Below are 24,499 nucleotides of genomic sequence, written 5' to 3'. Positions count from 1 at the left end.
TGTTGTCCCGAAGCTCCCTTAGGCTCTCCTCCTGTCTTTTAATTTTTTTCTCCAATTGCAGTACATTTTGGGTGTGTTTTGCTTCCTTGTCTTCTAATTCACTAATTCGGTCCTCCTCTTCTCCTAGTCTACTGTTGATACTTTCAATGGTGTTTTTCATTGCAGCTATATCACTCTTCATTTCTTCTTGGGTCTTACTTAAGTTGTTGATTTTTTCATCTGTTTCTTCTAGCTTCTTCCATATGTTATTGATTTTTTCATCTGTTTCTTCTTGCTTCTTGCAGAGGTTGTCGATTTTTCCCTCCATCCAGTTTATGCACTCTAGGACCCTTATTCTGAATTCTTTTTCTGTCATGTTGCATGCCTCTGTATTACTTAGCTGCTTTTCTGGAGAGTCCTCCTTCTCTTTCCTTTGGGGGTTTCTTTGTCTACCCATGTTTGAACTCACTGACATATCTATACGTTGAGTCGTTCAGTGGTTGCTCCCTTGGTGGCAGTGACTCCTTGCTCTGTGGTTGCTCTCCGGGCAGTTGCGGTAGCAGCTGCTCTTCAGTTGGCAGCAGCTCCTCTGGTGGGTGCTGTTCACAGCTGTGGTGGCTCTTCTGGCTGGTGGGGCGAGGTTTCACATACAGCTGCTGTTCCTCAGCAGAGGATGTGGTGCACAGGAGGTTGCTGTTGCTTGGATCTTCTGCGTTGATTTAAAGGCACAAAATACAACACAACAAGGCACCACGTACCAGGCACTATACACAAATATATTCACGATATTAATAACCCCAAATAAAGGTGACCACTTGAATTAAGAGAATTAGGGGATAAGGAAGATGGAAGAGAAAAAGATAAAAGAGAAAAAAGAAAAGAAAAGTAGGGATCAAAAAAAGGAGTGCAAAAATGAAATTGGGAAAAAGGATGGGGGAAAATAAAAGCGAGAAAAGAAAAGAAAAGAAAAAAAAAGAGCGAAAAGAGAGAATGAAGTGGAAGTGGGGAAGAGACTTTTTATATGAGGAGAATATTCCTATAGAACGCCACTAATCCCAACAAATTCCAGCAACAGCTCCCTGGAGATGAATTCAAACTAGAAACAACCAATAATATAATGATGAAAATAGAATGGAGAACACTAATCCCAAAATAAAATAAAGAGAAAATAAAATGGCACTTTAAAAATGGTAAAAAGGATAGCAGTCATAATACTGGTTAAAATAAGAAGGTAGTAGTTAAAAGGGTAAAATCAGGTGATGGAAAAAGAAGAAAAAAAAAGGAAAAAAAAGAAAAAAAAAGAAGAAGAAAAAAGAAAAAAAATTGGTTTCTTAGTTAAAAGGTGAAAAAGAAAAAAAAATTGCAGTAGTGAAGGGTCTTCGGTTCTTCTATTCTTCAGTGTGGCTCGCCTTAGACCTGCCAGGTATTCAGGAGAGTGTTTAGTTTCCCTGCGATATACTGTTCCTCTGTGTTGTAAACCACAGTCCTTATTTTAAAGCAGGCCGTATTTGTTTCCCAGACTGTCTTATTTTGTGTTTAGCAAAGAGTCAGTTTGTGGGTCAGCCTCTGGTTGGCAGTGTTCTGGGGTTGGCCTCTGAGGCTATAGGCCCTCTCTGTCCAGTGGAAGTTCACTGCCCAGAGCTGGCTGCAGAATATTTAGGTACCGGCGCTGTGTTGTTGCTGGGATTGAAAATCCCTCTATAGGCCAGACCCTGTTAACTCCCAGGGACTGATCAGGTTATTTTAATCCTTGATCTCATTCAGGGTGGAATCTGGGTATGGCTGTGCTCCTTGCCTGGGAGCTGTGGGGAGGAGTCTCACTCTCCGGAGAGAATGGCTGCCCCAGTTCTGGGCTCAGGGGTGTCTCAGCACTCAATTCGCTGCCACCTCTCCCGGCCCCCCTTCTCTCCTCAGTCTCTCCCCAGATTCCACTCCTCCGCACACTCTCCCTCTCTTCAGCACAGGTGAGTGTCTGTATCCGAAATGTCCCATGAACAGGATTCAGTGAAAACAAACAAACCAACGCCGGCCACAGAAATGGGGAAGGCTTGGTTTCTGTAAGCTTCTTCTCTTACCGGGACTGCATGTTCTGGTCAGCTCTTCAGGCTGCCCCCTTTAGGCTCAGTCCTCCGTGATCACAGAACCCAGCTCTCAATTCCCCCGGCTGCGCCAGGAATCCTGCGGTTCTCCTTTCCCCCGTCAGGGGCTGTGCCTGTCCCAAGGGACACGGCTGTCTGCCACGTGGTCTCCCTCCGACTCTCTGGGCTCAGAGGTCTGGCAAACTTTCCTGCCCAAATCCCTGTTTTTTTTTTTACCTTTCCAGGGGAGTTCTGCTCTTCCCGGCTGCAAACCGTCTCACCAGCTGAGCAATTTCACCAATTAGGGGTGGGTGTTATTAGTTTCAGCTGCTCACACCATTTGCTCCGGGACACGACCTGGGACGCGTCTGCCTATATCGCCGCCATCTTCCGTCTCTCCGGTATTTATTTATTGACATTTTATTATTTATACCTATATTCCTCCCTCTCTTGATTTCTTTTTTCTTTCTTATTCTTAAAGCAAGCACTTTAACATTTCTTGCTATACTGATTTGGTAGTCATAAACTCCTCTTGCTTTTTTTTTTTGGTCTGGGAAGATTTTTATTTCACTTTCCATTTTAAATGATAGCCTTGCTGAAAGAGTAGTAGTTTTGGTTGTAGGTCTTTGCTTTTCATCACTTTGACTATTTCATGTCAATCCTTTCTAGCCTGAAGTGCGTCTTTTGAGAAATCAGCTGACAGTCTTGTGGGAGTTTTTTTGTAGGTAACTAAATGCTTTTCTCTTGCTATTTTTAAGATTTGTCTTTAATCTTTAGCATTTTAATTATGATGTGTCTTGATGTGAGCCTCTTTGGATTTATCTTGTTTGGAACTCTCTGTGCTTCCTGAACTTTTTCCTTCACCAGGTTAGGAAACTTTTTAGCCATTATGTCTTCAAACAGGTTCCCTATCTCTTGCTCATTCTTTTCTTCTTCTGGCACCCCTATGAAGTGGATGTTGTGCTTGATGTTGTCCCAGGGTTCCCGTAGACTTTCCTTATTTTTTTAAACTCTCTTTTCTCTTTGATATTCTGCTTGGCTGCTTACTGTTAGTTTGTCCTCTAAATTGCTGATTCAATACTCTGCTTCATCTAACCTGCTATTGATTCTTTCAAGTGATTCATTTCAGATATTGTATTCATTTTTTATTGATTAAGTTATTACATATGTGTCCTTATCCCCACATTACCCCCCATTCTCCCCAATCATGCCCTCACCCGGCTGTTGTCTGTGTCCATTGGTTAGGCCTATATGCTTGCATATAAGTCCTTTGATATCTCTCCCTTACCCCCACCCTCCCCTACCTTCCCTCTGAGGTTTGACAGTCTGATTGATGCTTCTCTGTCTCTGGATGTGTTTTTGTTCATCAGTTTATGTCATTTATTATATTCCATAAATGAGTGAGATCACATGATATTTATCTTTCTCTGACTGGCTTATTTCCCTTAGCATAATGTTTTCCAGTTCCAACCATGCTGTTGCAAATGGTAAGAACTCCTTCTTTTTTAGCGCAGCGTAGTATTCCATTGTATAGATGTACCACAGTTTTAATCCACTCATCTACTGATGGGAATTTCCAAATCTTAGCTATGGTGAATTGTGCTGCTGTGAACATAGTGGTGCATATATCCTTTCTGATTGGTGTTTCTAGTTTCTTGGGATATATTCCTAGAAGTGGGATCACTGGGTCAAATGGGAGTTCCATTTTTTGTTTTTTAAGGAAACTCCATACTGTTCTCCACAGAGGCTGCACCAGTCTGCAGTCCCACCAGGAGTGCACGAGGGTTCCTTTTTCTCCACATCCTCACCAGCACTTGTCGTTTGTTGATTTGTTGATGATAGCCATTCTAACAGGTGTGAGATAGTGCACCATTGTTGTTTTGATTTGCATCTCTCAGATGATTAGTGACTTTGAACATGTTTTCATATGTCTTTTGGCCATTCTTCTCTTTCCGTTTGAAAAGTATCTATTTAGGTCCATTGCCAATTTTTTGATTGGGTTGTTCATCTTCCTTTAGTTAAGTTGTATGAGCTACCTGTAAATGTTTGAGATTAAACTCTTATCAGTGATAAAATTTTCAAATATGTTCTCCCATGCAGTGGGCTTTCTTGTTGTTTTGTTGATGGTTTCCTTTGCTGTGAAAAAGCTTTTTATTTTGATATAGTCCCATTAGTTTATTTTCTCTTTAGTTTCCATTGCCCTAGAAACAGTATCAGTGATGAAGAAATTGCTTCAGCATATGTTCAAGATTTTGCTGGCTGTGGATTCCTCTAGTATTTTTATCATTTTCCATCTTATGTTTAGGTCCTTTATCCATTTTGAGTTTATTCTTGTGTATGGTGTAAGTTGGTGATCTAGTTTAATTTTTTTTGCATGTATCTGTCCAATTTTCCCAACACCATTTATTGAAGAGACTCTCTTGACTCCATTGTATGTTCATGCCTCCTTTGTCAAATATTAATTCAGCATAGTTGTTTGGGAAGATTTCTGGGTTCTCTATTCTATCCCATTGCTCTATATGTCTGTTCTTGTGCCAGTACCAGGCAGTTTTGAGAACAGTGGCTTTGAAATACAGCTTGATATCTGGTATTGAGATCCCACCTACTTTGTTCTTCTTTCTCAGGATCGCTGCAGCTATTCGGGGTCTTTTTTTTTTTTATCCCAGATGAATTTTTGGAGAGTTCGTTCTAGATCTGTGAAATATGCCATTGGTATTTTAATGGGAAGTGTGTTGAATTTATAGATTGATTTGGGAAGTATGGACATCTTGATGATGTAGATTTTAGAAATCCATGAACATGACATGTTCTTCCATCTGTTTATGTCTTCCTCTATCGCCTTTTTCAGTGTCCTGTAGTTTTCTGTGTATAGGTCTTTTACCTATTGCTTTTTTAGTCTCTCTCTCTGTAAGTTCATGATTGGTGTATAGAAATGCCATAGATTTCTTGGGGTTAATTTTGTATCCTGCTACATTGCCAAATTCATTTATTAAGTCGAATAATTTTTAGATGGAGTTGTTAGGGTTTTCTATGTACAGTGTCATGTCATCTGCAAATAAGGACAGTTTTACTTCTTCTTTTCCAATTTGGATGCCTTTTATTTCTTCTTCTTGTCTGATCGCAATGGCTAGTACTTCCAGTACTATGTCGAACAGGATTGGTGAGAGTGGGCATCCCTTTCTTGTTCCTGTTTTTAAGGGAAATGGTTTTAGTTTATGTTGAGGTATGATTCTTCTATTCCCACCTGGCAGAGCGTTTTTATCAAGAAAGGGGGTTGGATTTTGTCAAATGCTTTTTCTGCATCAATTGATATAACTATGTGATTTTTATCTCTCTATTTGTTTATGTGATGTATCACGTTTATTGATTTGTGGATATTGTATCATCCTTGCGTCCCTGGGATAAATCCTACTTGATCATAGTGTATGATCATTCTGATGTACTGCTGGATCTGATTTGCTAGAATTTTGTTGAGGATTTTGGCATCTATGTTCATGAGGGATATTGGCCTGTAATTCTCTTTCTTTGTGTTGTCTTTATCTGGTTTTGGTATTAGGGTGATGCTGGCTTCATAGAATGAGCTTGGAAGTGTTCCTTCCTCTTGAATTTTTTGTAGTAGTCTGAGGAGGATAGGTTTTAGTTCTTCTTTGAATGTTTGGTAAAACTTTCCTGTGAAGCTGTCTCGTCCTGGGCTTTTGTTTGCTGGAAGCTTTTTGGTGACTGCTTCAATTTCTCCATAGGTATCAGCCTATTGCGATTTTCAGTATCTTCCTGATTGAGTTTTGGAAGATTGTATTTTTCTAGGAATATGTCCATTTCCTCCAGGTTGTCTAGTTTGTTGGAGTAGAGTTGTCCATAGTATTTTATAACAATCCTTTGTATTTGTGTGGGGTCTGTTGTTACTTCGCCTCTTTCATTTCTGATTTTGTTTATTTGGGTCCTCTCTCTTTGCTTCTTGGTGAGTCTGGCTAGAGGTTCATCAATATTGTTTATCCTTTCAAAGAACCAGCTCTTGGTTTCATTGATCTTCTGTATTGTTTTTTTTGGTCTCTATGTTATTTATTTCTGCTCTGATGTTTATTATCTTCTTCCTTCTGGATTCTGTGGGCTTTATTGTTGCTCTCTTTCTAATTCTTTGAGTTGTAGAGTTAGATAATTTATTACCATTTTTTTCTTGTTTTTTTGAGGTAGGCCTGTAGAGCTATAATCTTCCCTCTCAGGATTGCTTTCTTGTGTCCCATAGATTTTGGATTGTTGTGTTTTTATTGTCAGTTGTTTCCAGGATGTTTTTAATTTCTTCTTTGATCTCTTTGGTAACCCAATCATTGTTTAATAGCATGCTTTTCATCTTCCAAGTGTTTGAATTTTGGATTGTTTTTATTGTAATTGATTTCCAATATTATGCCATTGTGGTCTGAGAAAATGCTTCATATAATTTCAATCTTCTTGAATTTCAGAAGACTTTGCTTGTGACCCAATATGTGGTCTATTTTTGAAAATGTCCCATGTTCACTTGAGAAGAACGTGTATTCTGTGGCTTTGGGGTGAAGTGTTCTGAAGATGTCAATTAAGTCCATCTGATCTAGTGAGTCATTAAGGATTGCTGTTTCTTTGCTTTTTTGTTTGTTTGTTTGTTTGTTTTTGTCTAGAGGACTTATCCAGTGATTTAAGTGGTGTATTAAAGTCCCCTACTATGATTGTATTGCTGTCAATCTATCCCTTGATATCTTCCAGGAATTTTTTATGTATTTGGGTGCTCCTGCATTGGGTGCATATATGTTTGTCAGGGTTATATCCTCTTGTTGTATGGATCCCTTTAGTATTATGAAGTGGCCTTCCTTATCTCTTGTTATGGCATTCACTTTGAGGGCTTTTTTGTCAGATATATTGTTGGTACCCCAGATTTTTTTTCATTTCCATTTGCCTGAAAGATATTTTTCCATCTCTTCACTTTCAGTCTGTGTGAGTCCCTTCTTCTGAGGTGGGTATCTTGTAGACAGCATATATATGAGTCATGTTTTTTTATGCATTCAGCCACTTGATATCTTTTGATTGGAGCATTTAGTCCATTTACCTTTAAAGTTATTATTGGAAGTTACTTGTTTGTAGCTATTTTTATTTTTTGTGCCTGTTTTCTTTCTTAACTTTTTATTTTTATTTTTACAGCAGTCCATTTAGCATTTCTTGCATTGCTCCTTGGTAGTGTTAAACTCCCTTAGCCTCTTTTTGCCTGTGAAGCTTCTTATTTCCCCTTCAATTTTGAATGATAGCCTTGCTGGATAAAGTATTCTTGGACTCAGTCCCTTGCTTTGCATCACTTTGTAAATTTCCTTCCATTCTTTTCTGGACCTATGCGTTTCTGTTGAGAAATCATTTGATAATCTAGTGGGAGATCTCTTCTATTTAACTTTCTGTCTCTCTCTTGCAACCTTTAAGATTCTCTCTTTTCCTGAACATCGTAACTATGATGTGTCTTGGTGTGGGTCTTTTCGGGTCATCTTGTTTGGGACTCTCTGTGCTTGTGTGACCTTTTTCTTCCCCACATCAGGGAAGTTTTCTGATGTTATTTCTTCAAATAGGTGTTCTAACTCTTGTTCTTCTTCCTGTTCTTTTTTTCTGGCAACCCTATTATTCATATGTTTTTTCGTTTCATGTTGTCCCATAGCTCCCTAGGCTCTCCTCCTGTCTTTTAATTTTTTTCTCCAGTTGCAGTTCAGTTTGGGTGTGTTTTGTTTCCCTGTCTTCTAATTCGCTAATTTGGTCCTCCGCTTCTCCTAGTCTACTGTTGAAACTTTCAATGGTGTTTTTTATTGCAGCTATATCACTGTTCATTTCTTCTTGATTCTTACATAAGTTTTTGATTTTTTTCATCCATTTCTTCTTGATTCTTACATAAATTGTTGATTTTCCCCCTCTCCATCCAGTTTATGAACTGTAGGATCCTTTTCTGATTCTTTTTCTGACATATTGCATGCCTATGTTTCACCCAGCTGCATTTCTGGCGCTCCTTTTCTTTCCTTTGTGGGTTTCTTTGTCTACCCTTTTTTGGTCTCACTGACTGATCTAAATGTTGAGTCATACAGGAGCTGCTCCTTGGGTGGGAGTGGCTCCTCGGGCTTCGGTTGTTCCTCGGGTGGTCATGGAAGTAGCTGTTCCTCAGTTGGCAGCGGCTCCCCTGGTGGGTGCTGTTCGCAGCAGTGGTGTCTCCTCTGGCTGATGGGGGAGGCTGCTCATACAGCTGCTGTTCCTTTGACAGGTGTGGTCTGATCATGAGGCTGCTGCTCCTTAGATGGGGGCGGGCTGAGTGCGGCTGCTCTTCCTTGTATGGGGGTTGCTGCTCCTTGGATCGGGGCTGACTGCCTGCTGCTGGTGTTCCTCAGATGGGGTGGGCTGCCCGTGAGGCTGTCACTTCTTGGACAAGGGCAGGTTGCTTACAGGGCTACTGCTCCTCATATTGGTGTGGGCTGCTCACACAGCTACTGCTCCTCGGATGGGGGATTGGCTGCTTGCGTGGCTGCTGCTCCTTGGGCAGGAGTAAGCTGCATGTGTGGCTGCTGCTCCTCGAATGGGGGAGGGCTACTCACCCAGCTGCTGCTCATCAGACAGATGCACGCTGCATGTGGCTGCTGCTCCTCAGACCAGTGCGGGCTGTGCAGGGCTTCCCCTCCTCAGATATGGCCAGTCTGCTTGTGTGACTGCTGCTCCTCGGACAGGGGCAAGCTGCTCGGGCGGCTGCTGCTCCTCGGGCAGGAGTGAGCTGCATGTGCGTCTGCTGCTCATTGGATGGGGCTGGACTGCTCTTGTGGCTGCTCCTCCTCAGACAGGGGATGGGCTGCTTGCGTGGCTGATGCTCCTTGGGCAGAAGTGAGCTGCACGTGCAGCTGCTGCTCCTCTGATGGGGGCAGGCCACTCACCCAGCTGCTGCTCGTCGGACAGGTGCAGGCTGCATATGGCTGCTGCTCCTCGGACCAGTGCGGACTGTGCAGGGCTGCCGCTCCTCAGACGTGGAAGGTCTGCTCGTGTGGCTGCTGCTCCTCAGACTGGGGTGGGCTGATCGGGCAGCTACTGCTCCTTGAATGAGGGCAGGCTGCTCATCGTGCTGCCGTTCCTCATACAGGTGTGGGCTGCTCACACAGCTGCTGCTCCTCGGATGGGGGCAGGCTTCTCATGCAGCTGCTGCTTCTTAGACAGGGCCAGGCCACGTGAGGCTTCTGCTCTTAGGCTTGGGGCAGGCTGCTTCTTCTTGGACAGGAGTGGGCTGCTCATGTGTCTGCTGCTTGTGTGGTTGCAGTGCCCTGGGCTAAGGCTTTGGGCTGGTCAGAGGGGAGCACGCTTCAGAACTCACAGGAGCCTGCGCCCAGGGTGGCTGGAGACTCGTTGACCATGGGACCACAGCCGAGGTAGCAGGTCCCTGGAAGGGGTGTTTGTAGAGTCCCAGGTGTTATCTGAGGGCACCCTGGGTGGAGGTAAGGTTGGTATTCCAGTTACGGCAGCTCTCCCCTTCAAAAGGCTAGGCCTCTGAGGATGATCCAACCTCACGGTAATATTTACAATGGTAGCAGAGGCTGCCTGGTTAGATGAGCCCAGTTCGGCTGACCCCGAAGGTCCTGCGGGATTTAACTGTGCCTCACTCACATACACACACACACATCCCACATGAGCACACACTCCTCATTTGGTCCCTCACTCACTCACACTCTCTCCCTCACTGGTGCCTTCTTCCTGCTCTGTAGTTGGGTCTGGGGTGTTATTGACCCGTTCGTGGATAGAGTTTCCTCTCCCAGTTGTCTGGTTATGAGGCTCGCTCTCTAGCACCTGGGCAGGCAGGATAAAATTTATCTTGATAAGACACAACATAGAAGGAACAAAGCACGAATGTGCTCATGACAACAATAACCCCACTATAAGTGACCACCTGAGGACAGAGAATTAGGGGAGAGAAAAGAGAGCATAAATTATATCCAAGAGAGAGAAAACAATAAGAGAGAAAAGAAAAAAGGAAGAAAAAGGAGAAATATATGTATATATATATATATATATATATATATATATTCACAGAACCGATAGATAAACAAAACAAAACAAAACAAAAATACAAACACCAAACCCCCAGCAAAGAGGGTGGGGGCAGAATCTGTAGAGGCTGAGCTTATATATAGAAAATAAGGTTTAAAATTGGATGAATATGGGGAGGATCTCAGTTCAGTATAGAGGAAGTAGAAAGGGGATGGGTGGATAAGAGGAAAGAGAATGAGAAGAAAATAATAATAAATAATAATAATAATAATAATAATAAATTTACAAAAAACTTGATTTCAAAAATGGTATAAAAATAGCAAATAAAAATAAAATAAAATAGAGTGATGGAAAAATAATGCGAAAAGAAATAGAAAATAAAGCAACAAACAAAAGCAGGAAAATGAAGAAAAAAAGAGACAACAAATTAATAATAAAAAAATAAAAATGAAAAAGTGATGTGTTGTCCCTTTGGCTGGCTTAAGATCCCAGTCTTCTGTGCTGTACTGTTTCTCAGGTTCCTGTTGCTGGGATTGAAGGTCTCTAGGCCAGTCCCTTTGGACTCTCAGGGACTATTTAGATTTTTTTTTTAATCCTTTGTACCATTCAGGATGGAATCTGGGTGTGTCTGTATTGGTTGCTTGGATATTGGAGGGAGGGGCTATCTCTTCAGGACAAAATGGCTGCCCAGGTTCTGGACTCAGGCATGACTCAGCGCCAAATTCATTGCCACTTCTCCTGGACCCCCCTCTCTCCCCAGATTCCACAAGTCCGCAACTTCTCCCACTCTCAGCCATGGGTAAGTGTCTGTATCCAAAAGGTCCTATGCACTAGGCTCAATGAAGAAAGGCACAGGTCACAGAGGGGGCAAAAGCTGCGCCTCTGCGTGCTCCTCTCCTGTCGGCACTCCTCTTCAGCCTTTCCTGACTGTGGACCCAGATCCAGCAGTTCTGCGGACCTTCTTTACACAGGCAGACACTGTGCCTGGCTCAAGCCGGTGCCGTGTGGATTCCCTCTGACCCTCAGGGCTCAGACGGCTGGCAGATTCTCCTTCCCAGAGGCTTGATTTTACCTTTCTCCAGGGGTCCTCTGCCCTTCCCAGCTGCAAACTGTCTCCCAGCTGAGTTTCCTTCGCCAATTTGGGCTGGATGTTATTCCTTTCAGCTGCTCACCTATCTGCTCCGGAACAAGGCTCGCAACACATCCATTTATACCGCCACCATTTTGTCTCCCCTTGTATTCATTTTTGACTGGTTATTTTTTATGGCTTCTATGTCCTTTTCAATGCTTAATATCTTTGTTTAAGTTCTCACTGAGATCATTCATTCTTCCCCCAAGGTTCTTGAGCATCCTTATAACCATTTTTGTTGTTGTTGTTGTTGTTGTTACAAAGGCATTTAGTTTATTCTCATCAGTGTTACTGATGTTCTCATGTTCACATTTCCCAGTGCACTTCTTTCCTTACAGTAGTTAATGTGCAGTCTCACTTACAGACTGGGGTGGGGTGGGGAGCTCAGCCCAGAGAAGGGCAGGTGTTGGCACTCCACATGGACACAGCAGCTTGCCAGTCCTACGGGAACAGGGGTGACCAGAGGCCTCTGGTCTTTTTTGCATTGGTTGGTAATTCTCCATTCATGCTCCTTCCTGGATGCCCAGGTCCGGGTGGGAACCATGCAGCTCAGAGCAGGGCTGAGCGGGGGCGGGGAGGAGCAGGAGGGGAGGAAAAGCAGCAGGCCACCTGAAAGGGCAGGGTGGATGGGCACAGGGGTGGCTCCTAAGGTAAGGCACAACCCTGTCTTTGGCTCTCCTGGTGAGGAATTTCCCCATCCTATCCCTTAACCCCTCTCCTACCACCAACACACAGTCCCCTGGAGCCAGGGATACTTCCTGGGGTCCCTGAAACAAGGGCTTCTGCCACCCAACCCAGTGCTGCAGGGGTATGGAGAAGGCACAGGGGCAAGCCCTGCCTGAGGACAAGGCAGGGAGGGGGCTAGGCAGGGATCTTCCCAGGAAAGAGTGGGGAGGGAGAAGACACCAGACCCAGGAGCTGGCCCCCAGCTAAGGCCTAGAAGGGGGAGTACCTTGGGACTTCTACCTCCTTTTGGGGGATGGCTGGAACCCCAGCCCACCCTTCTGTGGTCCCTGGAGCCCACCAAGTGACCTGGATATTGTGTTTTGGGATGACGCTGGGATAGAGTGTCAAGGCCAAGATGAAGGGCAGGGGAGGTACGACTAAGGTATTTGTGCTTTAGCTGGGGGGTGTTAACTCCCCTCTCATACACTTGCCCCCAGCGCCTCCCCCCGACTCCCACCTCCCCACACACACACACTCAGGTCAGAAAGAGGAGTGCCAGGATCACAGCCAGACCGGACACTCCAACTCCACAAACAGTGTGTGCAGGTTGTGGGGGCTACAGGGTGGGAGGTGGGGCCTCCAAGTCAGATTCCAAGGGTCCACTGGGGTAGCCCCACCGACCTCTAGCAGGCTCCTGCCTCTGAAAGCTATGGGCTGTCAGTCTGTTGGGGCTGTCAGGGAGGAGACTAAAAGTGAGAAGAGAGGTGAGAGAAAAGGCTAGACAAAAATGTCAAATGAGTATTACACACATATGTAATACTCTTTGTAATACTTTAAGCAATAAAAAAAGCAAAAAAAACCCCCAAAACTCAAAATGAGAAAAAAAAAAGTCAAATGAGTCAAGTGACATCCAGCAGCACAGGGAGATGGGGAGCAAAAAAGAAAAAAAAAGAACCCTCTGGTTCACATGTAAAACTCAAAATCACTCACACTGGATGAGGCTAAAAAGAGAGGAATGCTTAGAGAGAAAATTCAGCAAACAACTGCTAATGTAGTGGGTCCTGCCCTGTTCCCAGGAGCTGGGCTCTGCCAACAGACCAAGACCAGAGATATCCTTCAAATATAGCCCAGGCGATGGCTGCGGCTTGAGATCCCACCTTGGAAACCTGCACCTATACTCTACAGCAGTGGTTCTCAACCTTGGCTGCACATTAGAATCACTGGGAATCTTTTTAAAATCCTGATTTCTGGGCCTCATCCTCCGGAAATTCTGTTTCTTTGTTACTAATGTTGTGGCCACACCCTATAACAAAGAAACAGAATTTCCGGAGGATGAGGCTCAGAAATCAGGATTTTAAAAAGATTCCCAGGTGATTCTAATGTGCAGCCAAGGTTGAGAACCACTGCTCTATAGGCATGCACGCATTCAGTCTACTCCCACACCCCTCACCCCATCCTACCTCCCATGGCCCCCAGGGACCAAAGGGGACATCAGACACAGTCCCATTGGTTTGAAAAATAAAAGGAATCTTATACTTCAATATTTCATTAGCTAAAAAAATGTTTTAAAAAGTATGTACAGGGGATGTGGAGCTGGGAGCCCTGCCGTGGGATGGGGTGGGGAGGGAGGGAAGGGCAGCAGCAGCCTGCCAGCATGCTCCTCTGGTTTCACCGCCTCTCTTATCTTCATTTATTTTAAAGCAAAACTTATCCACATTCACACGCACATACATCTGTGAGCCTCCAAAACCTCTCCTCCTATCCTCAGAAACTCTGGGTCTGTACCCCTCACTCAGGACCTGTCCCACTCAGGTCTGAGGGGCCTGATGGGGCAAGAGAGGCTGAGTACAGGGTCGGGGAGAGAGAAGGGCGCTGGGCGCACCACCGCCTGCCACCTTAGATCGGTTTAGGTCAGTCGTGTAATTTCTTTGAGCCTCAGGTTTCCTCAGGTGTCACAAGAGCAGTCCCCACAGCCTCGCCTACCCCAGCCCCAGGTGCAGGGACAGACAAAGGAGATCTGAAGGTGCTTTTGGAAAAGTGGAAGCACTGGGAGGTGGTTGCAGGAGGGGGCCCCTGCAAGTCCCATGGGGCTGCAGTGAAGTGTAGAGAAGTGGACCACCCCTCGACTGCCCCTCCCCTGCCCAGCCTGGTTGAGTAGAATAGGAAAACAATTGCAAGGGGTTAGGAGAGGAGGAGCAAGTACTCCCTGACTGTGCACGTGTGTGTGTGTGTGTGTGTGTGTGTGTGTGTGTGTGTGTGTGTGTGTGAGAGAGAGAGAGAGAGAGAGAGAGAGAGAGAGAGAGAGAGAGAGAGACATGCAGAGCTTGCACCACTGCCACTCTCTTTCAGCCCACTCGGATTGGAGTCAGGGGTGGGAAGGGAGGCCGAGGGGCTGGAACATGCAGCACACCCTGCGGGTCCTGAGGAAGGACAGACAGTAGCTCGCTACCAAGATGGTAGGTGGGTGGGTGACAGGAGGGGGAGTGTGACGGCCTCATGGAGGGCTTGGTGGGGGTTACTGGAGAACCTCGGCTGAGGGGCCAGCCTCGCCATCATGACTGGCTGTTTCAAAGCTGTGCTCCATGACCATCATGTTCGGCTCCAGCTTTCCCATGTCACTGATGAAGGTGGTGTACCATAGGTATCACCCTCAGGCGGCTTCCCCTTGGGAACCGAGCTCTTCCGCAGGACACGGTGGATATTTGTGCACATGTCGCCCGCAATGGCATTCATTTCGCTGTCTTTGAAGTTCGGAGCAAAGCTCTGACAGTAGTACTTAACAGCATGGAGGACACAACTGTCCAGCAGTTTGCGTCTGGGGTCATTGGTGGAAGAGCGGATGCCAGTGCCACAGCTGTTAGCCAGTGTGTTCTGGTCAAAGAAGGAGGCCAGGAGGCGTCGCAGCAGGACCTTGTGCCATGTGCCTGCACTGACATGGCAGTTCATGAGCTTGTGATGTACACATTGGTACCTGTCACCAGCTCTAGCTTCTCAGAGGGGTCTCCTTCATCAAAGAGCTTGGGGTGGCAGCAGTTACCGATCTGGTTGATAAGCATGGCGGGGAAAGACGCCAAGTCTTGCCACACTGGGATATGATTCCGGGATTCAGGGGTCACCTGCTCTGGAAGGGCCTCCACCTTCTAGGCACTTTGCCTGACATTCATCATGCTATACATGGTGTACATGTTGCAGATCTGCCGGTATTGCTCATCTGTGCCCTCCTCGCCCTCATCCTCCTTCTCCTTCTCCTCATTGTGATAGGAGCCTGGGCTGTCGCTAGTATAGGCACTCGAGGTACCAGGGCTGGTCCGCTCGGACATGGTGGGCCCGCTCACCACGCCCCCTGTTGCCACTGCTACCACAACAGCCAAGGCCTGCTGAGGTGGCCGGTTGGTGACCAGGTCCAATGTGGAGAACCTGGCCATCTTTCGGCTACCATTGCCACCACTGCTGAGGCCAACCTCGGCCTCCTTCTGGCTGCTGTCCCATAGCCGCTAGGCCACGGGCATGCTCTGCACTGAAGTCTGACTCCTGCTGTTCTATCTTGACATGGGACTAGGGACAACGGGGTGCTACAGGCCATCCAGCTTGATGTCTGAGCCACAGGGCTCTGGGGCTCAGAAGACGGAGCATCCTTGGCATGGAGGCCCTGGGAGTCGCAGCTGGGGGAGCTCACTTTGAGGAAGAACTGAGTGCCCTTCTCCATGATCTCCTGGATCTGCAGGAAGCCAGTTGTGTACATGGGCAAGAACTGGTCCCCCATATTCATGCTCAGCCGCCAGTGTAGCAGAAGCTGAGGATTTGTTGGAAGGACTGGGGTTGCACAGCCGCTGACAGCTCTACCACAGAGCTCTGGCTGCTGTTGAACAGGTCCCGGAAGTAGGAGTTGCTAGCAGCCAATATGGCCCAGTGGGCCTTGAAGGCATGGCCTTTGACCACCTCTGACACATCACAGTATAGGCTCTGAAGCTGCTGCTCATTCAGACACTCCTAATGCTGTTGCCGAAGTTCAGGATCTCCATCTGCAGGGTCTGGGCCATGGTGGCAGCTGCACTGTGGTTGCGCTCTGGGGGCTCCTGGCAGACTGCCACAGGGGCAGCTGGGTCTGGACCTGCGCTCAGGGCACAACCCCCTGCTCCGGGGCCTTGGCCTCCACCTCCCATGGCCTCTGTGGCCTCCGTGGCCTCTGTCTCAGCAGCAGCTGTAGCCGCGCACCAGTGGTTCTCAACCTGTGGGTCGCGACCCCTTTGGCAGTTGAACGACCCTTTCACAGGGGTCGCCTAAGACCATCCTGCATATCAGATATTTACATTATGATTCATAACAGTAGCAACATTACAGTTATGAAGTAGCAACGAAAATAATTTTATGGTTGGGTCACAATATGGGGAACTGTATTTAAAGGGCCAGAAGGTTGAGAACCACTGTAGGCCATTCATTGTGGGCCCCCCCTCCCCCCTCCCCGAGCTGAGTGCCTATAACCAGCGAAAACCATGCCGCGGCAGCCCTATAACCATTGTTTTAAACTCTGCATCTGATAGTTTGGTTGTTTCCATCTTATTGAATTCTTTTCTGGGGATTTCTCTTGTTCTTTCATTTGGGACATATTTCTTTGTTTCTTCATTTTGTCTTTGTGTATTAGGTAGATCTGCTATGACTTCCAAAGTTGTTATGATGGCTTTATGGTGAAGAGATCTTGTGGCACAATCTTTTAGGTCACCTAAGCTCCACGCTCCACAAATGTTTCTTGTGGGTTATGTGCACCCTCCTATTGAAGTTGAACCTTTAATGCTGCTGGTCCTTTCATGGGTTGAGTTAATCCTTCAGGCTGGCTGACTATAAAAGTAAACCTTGAGCACTGTGTATGAGACACTGTGCAGGGACTTCCCCCTGAGGCAGAGTTGTTCCCAGTGGGGTCTGGTGCCTGCTAGAATCCCCCTTTGGATATGCCACTTGTGTGGCTAGTTGGGTCAAGTCCTGGTGTGGTCTGAAGCCCACCACTGGTTGTGTTGGTTCTGGATCAACTTGGGCAGGATTTAGGTACAAGGCAATGTCAGAAGTTGTATGTAATCTGCCTTGGACTACCTGTCTGTAGCTACTACAATGTTCACCGTGGCTGCATCTACTGGGCCTGGGTGTGTGTGGGAGGAGCCAGTCTGTGTATAAGGATTGGCTTCCTCTAGCTTAGAACTGCAGTCAGATCTGGAAAAGAACCAAGGCTTCCTGTGGTCTGCCTCCAGGTGAACCAGTTGCTCTGCCTCCCCCTGAGGTTGACTGGTCTTCCTCTAGAGCAGTGGTTCTCAACCTTCCTAATGCCGCGACCCTTTAATACAGTTCCTCATGTTGTGGTGACCCCCAACCATAAAATTATTTTCGTTGCTACTTCATAACTGTAATTTTGCTACTGTAAACAATATGTAAGTATATGTGTTTTCCGATGGTCTTAGGCGACCCCTGTGAAAGGGTCGTTCGACCACCAAAGGGGTCGCGACCCCCAGGTTGAGAACCGCTGCTCTAGAGCCTTCTGAAGGAAGACTATAGAGTGCACCCAGGCTGATTGTGAACCACAGACCATTCCACAGGTTGTAAGCTCAGTAGGGTGGGGCAACTGGGGTCAGGAGGATAGGTCTAGTGCAGTGATAGCGAATCTTTTGAGCTCAGTGTGTCAGCATTTTGAAAAACCCTAACTTAACTCTGGTACCGTGTCACATATAGAAATTTTTTGATATTTGAAACAATAGTAAAACAAAGATTTATATTTTTGATATTTATTTTATATATTTAAATGCCATTTTACAAAGAAAAATCAACCAAACGAGTTCGCGTGTCACCTCTGACATGCATGTCATAGGTTCGCTATCACTGGTCTAGTGAGTTCCCTAGTTGGGGGTCACTCAATTAATTTCTCAATGAGGGGAAAGTAGCCCCTACTCCAGAGCCAAACCCCTGAGTCTCTGCCAGATTCTCCAACTCTAGTTCCTCCAGGAGGGGTGTGCTGCAGTTTCAGTTGGGTGCAGCCAGCCATCCCCTCTGCAGGAATAAGCTCAGCAGCCCCAAGCCCAGAGGGACAAATCAAAAGAATCTCCCATTGGGGATGGTGCTAGCCCAGCTCATAGGAGGTGGCTAAGTACTTCATCACAGTCCCAGACAATAGCCTGCAAGGGACTCACACTTTGAATGTCCCAGCTCTGAGCTATTTTCCCTTCACCCTGTGGAACTGAGCCAAGTGGGGCAGGATATCCAGGACTTCGCATATCCTTTAGGGGGTAGGGGTGTCCGCAAACCTGTAGGAGGGGATGGGTACTTCTTTTCCTTCCCAGGTAGCCCTGGCTGAGATGGCTGGGGAGATAGAAGTCCCTCCTCCCACAATGTACCCATACACCTCAGCAGTGCCCACTGGTTCCTGAATAAAAGCTTCACGGGGGACATTCTCTAAAAGTTCCAGCTCTCAAAGCTTCTCAGCCCTTTTGGCTAAGATCAAGTGTGGTATCTATTCTTATCATTTTAATATCTGATACATCTTCTATATGAGGACGTATATTAAATACATTAATATATTAAATGAATTTTTGGAGCAGGGAGATGGAACAGGAGCTTGCTCCGTCCACTCCATGCATTGACCCGGTATTGCAGTACCTCTGGAAATGGTGCATAAAAATAAGAAAGAAAGAAAGAAAGAAAGAAAGAAAGAAAGAAAGAAAGAAAGAAAGAAAGAAAGAAAGAAAGGAAGAAAGAAAGAAAAAGAAAGGAAGGAAGGAAGAAAGAAAGAAAAAGAAAGGAAGGAAGGAAGGAAGGAAGGAAGAAAGAAAGAAAGAAAGAAAGAAAGAAAGAAAGAAAGAAAGAAAGAAAGAAAGAAAGAAAGAAAGAAAGAAAAGTCCCAGCTCTGTGCAACACTCTGGTGCCTTTGCTGGCTGAACTCAGCAGTATGGGACCTTTTAAGTGGTTCAACAGGTGGGGAGAAAGGCACCAGATGTTCACTTGAAATGTGGGTGACCAGACCTCCTTCTAAAACCACACAACTTAGTCACTGAGTCTCCACCAAGAGCTTCTCCAGAAAAGGAGGGCACCAAAAGTCACTGCTGGGTGCAGCCAGCAGATCCCTCCACAGGACCCAAATATAGCAGAGTTGGGGACTGAACAGTGCACCCCACAGGCTGGTGCTATAACAATAGGAGTACTGGTGCCTGGGAGGTGGCATCTGGGTCACCCAAGCAGGCAGAAGTGCCACTGATTTTCACTAGCTGATGCTAGGTGGGCTCCTCTTCCTGTCACTGTTATTTTGGGTTGGGATCCTTGCATGGAGTTGAGACCTAATGCTTCTGGGGAAAGGGAGTTTTGTAGCCAGGATATCCTTCCTGCTCCTTAGCCACCACACCTGGGCTCGGGGGCTAGTCATTTCTGCATCTTTGCCTTTCTTACCAGTCTCTATGTGGCTTCTTCTGTAAATCCTTGGTTATAATATTTCAGTTCAGTTGATTATTCATGCTTAATGCTTTATAATATAGCTATAAATCTGGTTGGGGCTGGGAGAAGGTGAGTATAGCTTTCACCTACTCTGCAGCTATCTTAAAATCCCTTCATCATTTCTTCAAATAGGTTTTTAATTCCTTGCTCTCTCTCTTCTTCTTCTGGTACTCCTATGATACAGGTGCTGTTAAACTTGATGTTGTTCCACAGGTGCCTAAAACTATCCTCATTTTAAAAAATTATTTTCTTTTTGCTGCTCTGATTGGGTGTTTTCTGCCAACTTGTCTTCCAAATCACTGGTTTAATCTTCTCCTTCATCTAATCTATTGTTGATTCCCTCCAGTGTATCCTTCATTTCAGATATTGTATTCTTCATTTCTTCTTCTTTTTTTAAATTAAATTTATTGGGGTGGCATTGGTCAACATGAACATACAGGTTTCAGGTGTGGGTTTCTATGTTACAAGATCTGTATATTGTACCATGTGCTCCCCACCCAAAGTCAAATCTTATCTTGTCACCATATATTAGGACCCCCTTCTCCCTTTCCCCTTTCCTTCTGGCAACCACCACATTGCTGTTTGTGTTTATGAGTTTCAGTTTTATATCCCACACTAGGGGCCCAGTGCACGAATTCGTGCACCTTGAAAGGAACTGTGGGCTGTGAGGCTGTGGTGGGCACAGGGGCCGGTCTCTGTCCATCCTCCATGACCCCGCCTGACCCCTCTGGCCACAGCCCCTGGTCCCCTCTCTGCTGGCAGCCCTGCTCCCACTCCCAAGTGCTGATGATGCCAGCCCTGCTCGCACCTACTGACAGCATGGAGAAATTGGGGCCAGCACTAGCAGCAGGTGCAAGCAGGGATGGTGCAGTCAGCAGCGGTGGCTGCTGCTCCAATCACCCCTCAGGAGCAAGGGGAGGTGGAGAAGCCCTCAGGGTGATAGAGGCCAGCAGCTTCCACTCACACTCTCTGATGGTGCTGAGCGATCGGGACCAGTGCCAGGAGCCAGCAGCAGGTGCGAGTGGTGGCTCCAGCACCAGCAGTGGGTGCGATTGGCAGCTCCAGCGCCGGCAGCGTGTGTGAGAGGTGGCTGCTGGCCCCAATTGCCCCTCAGGAGCAGGGGGAAGTGGAGAAGCCCTGAGGGGCGATTGGGGCTAGCAGTCGCTGCTCGTACCTGCTGACGGTGCTGATCAATCGGAGCCATCTCCTGGCACCAGCAGTGGGTGTGAGTGGAGCTGGAGCCAGCACCAGGTGTGGGCACCTGGCAGGAATGCAACACGCGGGAGCAAAGAATTTTCAGTAATCACCAGAGGCTCACCCTGATGACAGAAACCGGTGCCCCACCTTGGTCTGGCACCTCCACTCACCATCCTGCCGTAGCTGATGCCCACCATGTTCATTGCGTGCTCCCTGGTGGTTAGCACACGTCATAGTGACTGGTTGTTCGGTTGTACGGTTGTTCCGCTGTTCAGTCTATTTGCATATTAGGATATAGATATAGATATAGATATAGATACAGATATAGATATAGATGATATAGATATAGATATAGATGATATAGGTATGAATGAAATCATATGGTTCTTAGTTTTTTTTGACTGACTTACTTCACTTAGCATAATGTTTTCAAGGTCTATCCATGTTGTTGCAAATGGCACTATTTCTTATGGCTGAGTAGTATTCCATTGTGTATATGTACCACATCTTCTTTTTCCAGTGCTCTACCAAGGGACACTTTAGTTGTTTTCATATCTTGGCCATCATGAATGACGCTGCAATAAACATAGGGGTTCATATATCTTTGCTAATACATGTTTTCGAGTTTTTCGGGTACATACCCAGGAGAGGAATTGCTGGGTAGTTCTAGTTTCAATTTTTTTGAGGAATCACCACACTTCTTTCCATATAAGAAAGTGGCTGTACCAGGCTACATTCCCACCAGTAGTGGATGTGGGTTCCTGCTTTCTAAAACCTTTCCAACACTTGTTATTGCTTGTCTATTTGATAATGGCCACTCTAACAGGTATGAGGTGGTATATCATTGTAGTTTTGATTGGCATTTCCCTAATTGCCAGTGAGGTTGAACATATTTCATATATCTATTGACTGAACATATGTCTTCTTGGGAAAGGTGTCTGTTGAGGCCCTCTGCCTGCTTTTTGATTGGGTTGTTAGTTTGTTTGATGTTGTGTTTTATGAGTTCTTCATATATTTTGGAAGTTAAACTTTTGTCAGAGCTACTGTTTGCAAGTATCATCTCTCATCTGGTTGGCTGCTTCTTTGTTTTGTTGTCAGTTTCTTTTGCTGTGCAGAAACTTTTTAGTTTGATATAGTTCATTTTTGCCTTTATTTCCCTCACCTTCAGGGTCAAGTTCATAAAATGTTCTCTATAACCAAGATCAATAAGTTTGGTACCTGTATTTTTTTCTATGTAACTTATTGTTTTGGGTCTTATATTTAGGTCTTAGATTCATTTTGAATTAATTTTTGTACATGGGGACAAACTGTAATCCAGTTTCATTTGTTTGCATGACGGGTTAGGTCTCAGTTTAGAACATGTAATATTTTGATACCTCTATAGGGGTACCTCTTCCCTGCATGGAACTTCTCTATATTCAGAAGTTTTCCAGGCTCTTTTTCCCAGGATTTAGAAACTAGTAATGTGAAATAGCATTTCCCAACTTTAAAGTTTCCCAAAGATATATAACCACCAGTGACTGGTGTCAACTAAATAAAGGAGGGAAGTTTTCAAACATTAAGAGCTGCATAAGTTTCTGCAGTCTTCACTTATGAATTAATAGCTTTTCCTTTCTTCATAACTCCTAAAGCAAATATAGAAGTTTGATTAGGTATTGATAGTAATAAAGCTGAATTCCCTTTAAGAGTTTGGTAAATTAAAATGCAAAAGCTCATATATAATGTTCAGTTACATTGTGAGTCTTGAGAAGCTGGAGGACAACCTCATTCACTCACCAGAATGTGGAATTCTGTTTCACAATTTCTTGGATACAATTCCTCTCAAACCTTTTCCTCACAGATTAAATTCTAAAACTAGCTAGGTGATTAGGAGAAGAGATTTATCTCACCAGTGGACTTATCTGTTATTTCCTCCTTATTGGGAGATGAATGGCATGACAGAGCAGAGGCAAAGAGGTGTACAATCAATTTTCAAGGTGCTAAGTCAAGAAGGTCAGAGCTTCCACAGCATGGCAACAACTTTGCAGATGCCCATATTGTGATGGTTGAAATAATAAAGCCCAGCAAAGTTGAAAGCCAAGAGTGCCAAGAGGCCTGCCTTGGCAGCTTTCTGCAATGCACCCTTTTGAACATAGTTAGTAACAACTTGTCCAAGGCCCCAATGACTATATAGAGAGAAGACCACAGCCAGGGAGTAGTCCATTGCAGAGGAAGAATTCAAATACACAGCTGGAAGTACGCCCAGGAGCAAAACACTGACAACCCTCTCACCAGTCCAGAATGGTGGCTGGGTGACAGGTGAATGTGATATATTCCACACCATCCTGGCATAGGCTGGTCCTGGAGAAATGCCGAGATTTGAGCAGGTTTGACCACTGGGTTTTGAAGGAAGAGAGCTTGGCCTCCTCGGGCACTGCAGAGGACACAGCCTCCACACACTCACCATCTCGCTCCTCAAGGCTGATATTTCTTTATTGATTTTCTGTTTGGTTGATCTGTCTAGAGCTGTCAGTGGAGTATTAAGGTCCCCAACTATGATTGTGTTATGATCTGTTTCTCCCTTTAATTCTGTGAGTAGCTGTTTTCGTTGTTCCCTGGTTGTATGCAAATATATTAAGAAGTGTTATGTTTTCTTGATGTAGTGTCCCCTTTATCATTATAAAGTGTCCATCTTTGTCTCTTGTTATCTTTATTATTATGAAATCTATTTTTGTCAGATATAAGATGGCTACACCTGCTTTTCTATGGATGTTATTTGCGTGGAGAATCATTTTCCACCCTTTTACTTTGAATTTACCTTTGTCTTTGCAGTTTAGATGTGTCTCTTGTAGGCAGCATAGGATTGGTGTTTTTTGTTTGTTTGTTTATCCACTCTGCTACTCTGTGCCTCTTTATTGTTGAATTCATGCCATTTACACTTAGGGTAATTATTGATGTATGAGGATTTTCTATAGCCATTTTGTCTTTTGTTTTCTGGTAGCTGTGTGCCTCCTTTGATTCTTTTCCTTGTGTTTCTGTGTGTTGTCTTTACCTGGTGGTATACTTCTTTCCTCTTTTTTTTTTCTTTTCTTTTTTTTTTTTTAAGCTGTATGTCCTAGTTTGGGGGTTTTTGTGTGTGGTTACCATTAGGTTTATAAAAAATGTACTTGCATATATACCATAGCTTTTTTTCTCTTTTGAGTGTGTCTGATCGTCATCTTCCTTTGCCAGTTCAGACCTTTATCCCCTTCCCTTTAAAGTTTTTGTTGTCACAAATTATCCCTTTTTAAAAAAAATTTTATTAATTTTTTATAGAGAGGAAGGGGGAGGGATAGAGAGTTAGAAACATCGATGAGAGAGAAACATCGATCAGCTGCCCCCTGCACACCTCCTACTGGGGATGTGCCCTGCAACCAAGGTACATGCCCTTGACCAGAATTGAACCTGAGACCTTTCAGTCTGCAGGCCAACGCTCTATCCACTGAGCCAAACCAGTTAGGGCACAAATTATCCCTTTTTATGCTGTAAGTTTTTTGGTGATCTTAGTCAGATTGTTGTGACCCTATGCTCTTTGTTTCAGGTAGAATAACTCCCTTGAGTATTTCTTGTAATGGAGATTTTCTGGTGATAAAATCCTTCAGCTTCTGTATGTCTGGGAACGTCTTTATTTTTCCTTCATGTTTAAAGGATAATTTTGCTGGATATATTATTTGTGGCTGGTAATTTCTATCTATCAGACTTTTAAATATTTGGTTCCACACTCTTCTGCCTTGTAGACTTTCTGCTGAGAAGTCAGATGAAATTATTATGATTTTTCCTTTGTAGGTCACTTCCTTCTTTTCCCTGGCTATTTTGAGAATTTTTTTTATCATTAACTTTTGACAGCTTTCATACCAAGTGCCTTGAAGAAGGCCTCTTTGGATTGAGGTAACTATGTGTTCTGTTTATTTCCTGGATTCGAGGATCTAGTTCTTTCCATAGGTTTGGGAAA

General features: G+C 45.0%; 3 pseudogenes; 1 reads left to right on the top strand and 2 right to left on the bottom strand.

The window, feature by feature from the left end:
• Nucleotides 1-14,329: 14,329 nt before the first annotated feature.
• On the bottom strand, nt 14,330-15,908 carry LOC132226209 (nucleus accumbens-associated protein 1-like; annotated as a pseudogene).
• Nucleotides 15,909-18,318: 2,410 nt separating this feature from the next.
• LOC132225280 (U2 spliceosomal RNA) lies at nt 18,319-18,526 on the top strand (annotated as a pseudogene).
• Nucleotides 18,527-22,099: 3,573 nt separating this feature from the next.
• On the bottom strand, nt 22,100-22,975 carry LOC132226198 (succinate dehydrogenase [ubiquinone] cytochrome b small subunit, mitochondrial-like; annotated as a pseudogene).
• Nucleotides 22,976-24,499: the final 1,524 nt, after the last annotated feature.

This window comes from Myotis daubentonii, chromosome 1 (genome assembly GCF_963259705.1).
Source record: "Myotis daubentonii chromosome 1, mMyoDau2.1, whole genome shotgun sequence".
Lineage (NCBI taxonomy): Eukaryota > Metazoa > Chordata > Mammalia > Chiroptera > Vespertilionidae > Myotis > Myotis daubentonii.
The sequence above is the reverse complement of the archived record's forward strand: the minus strand, read 5'-3'. Positions and strand labels throughout refer to the sequence as shown.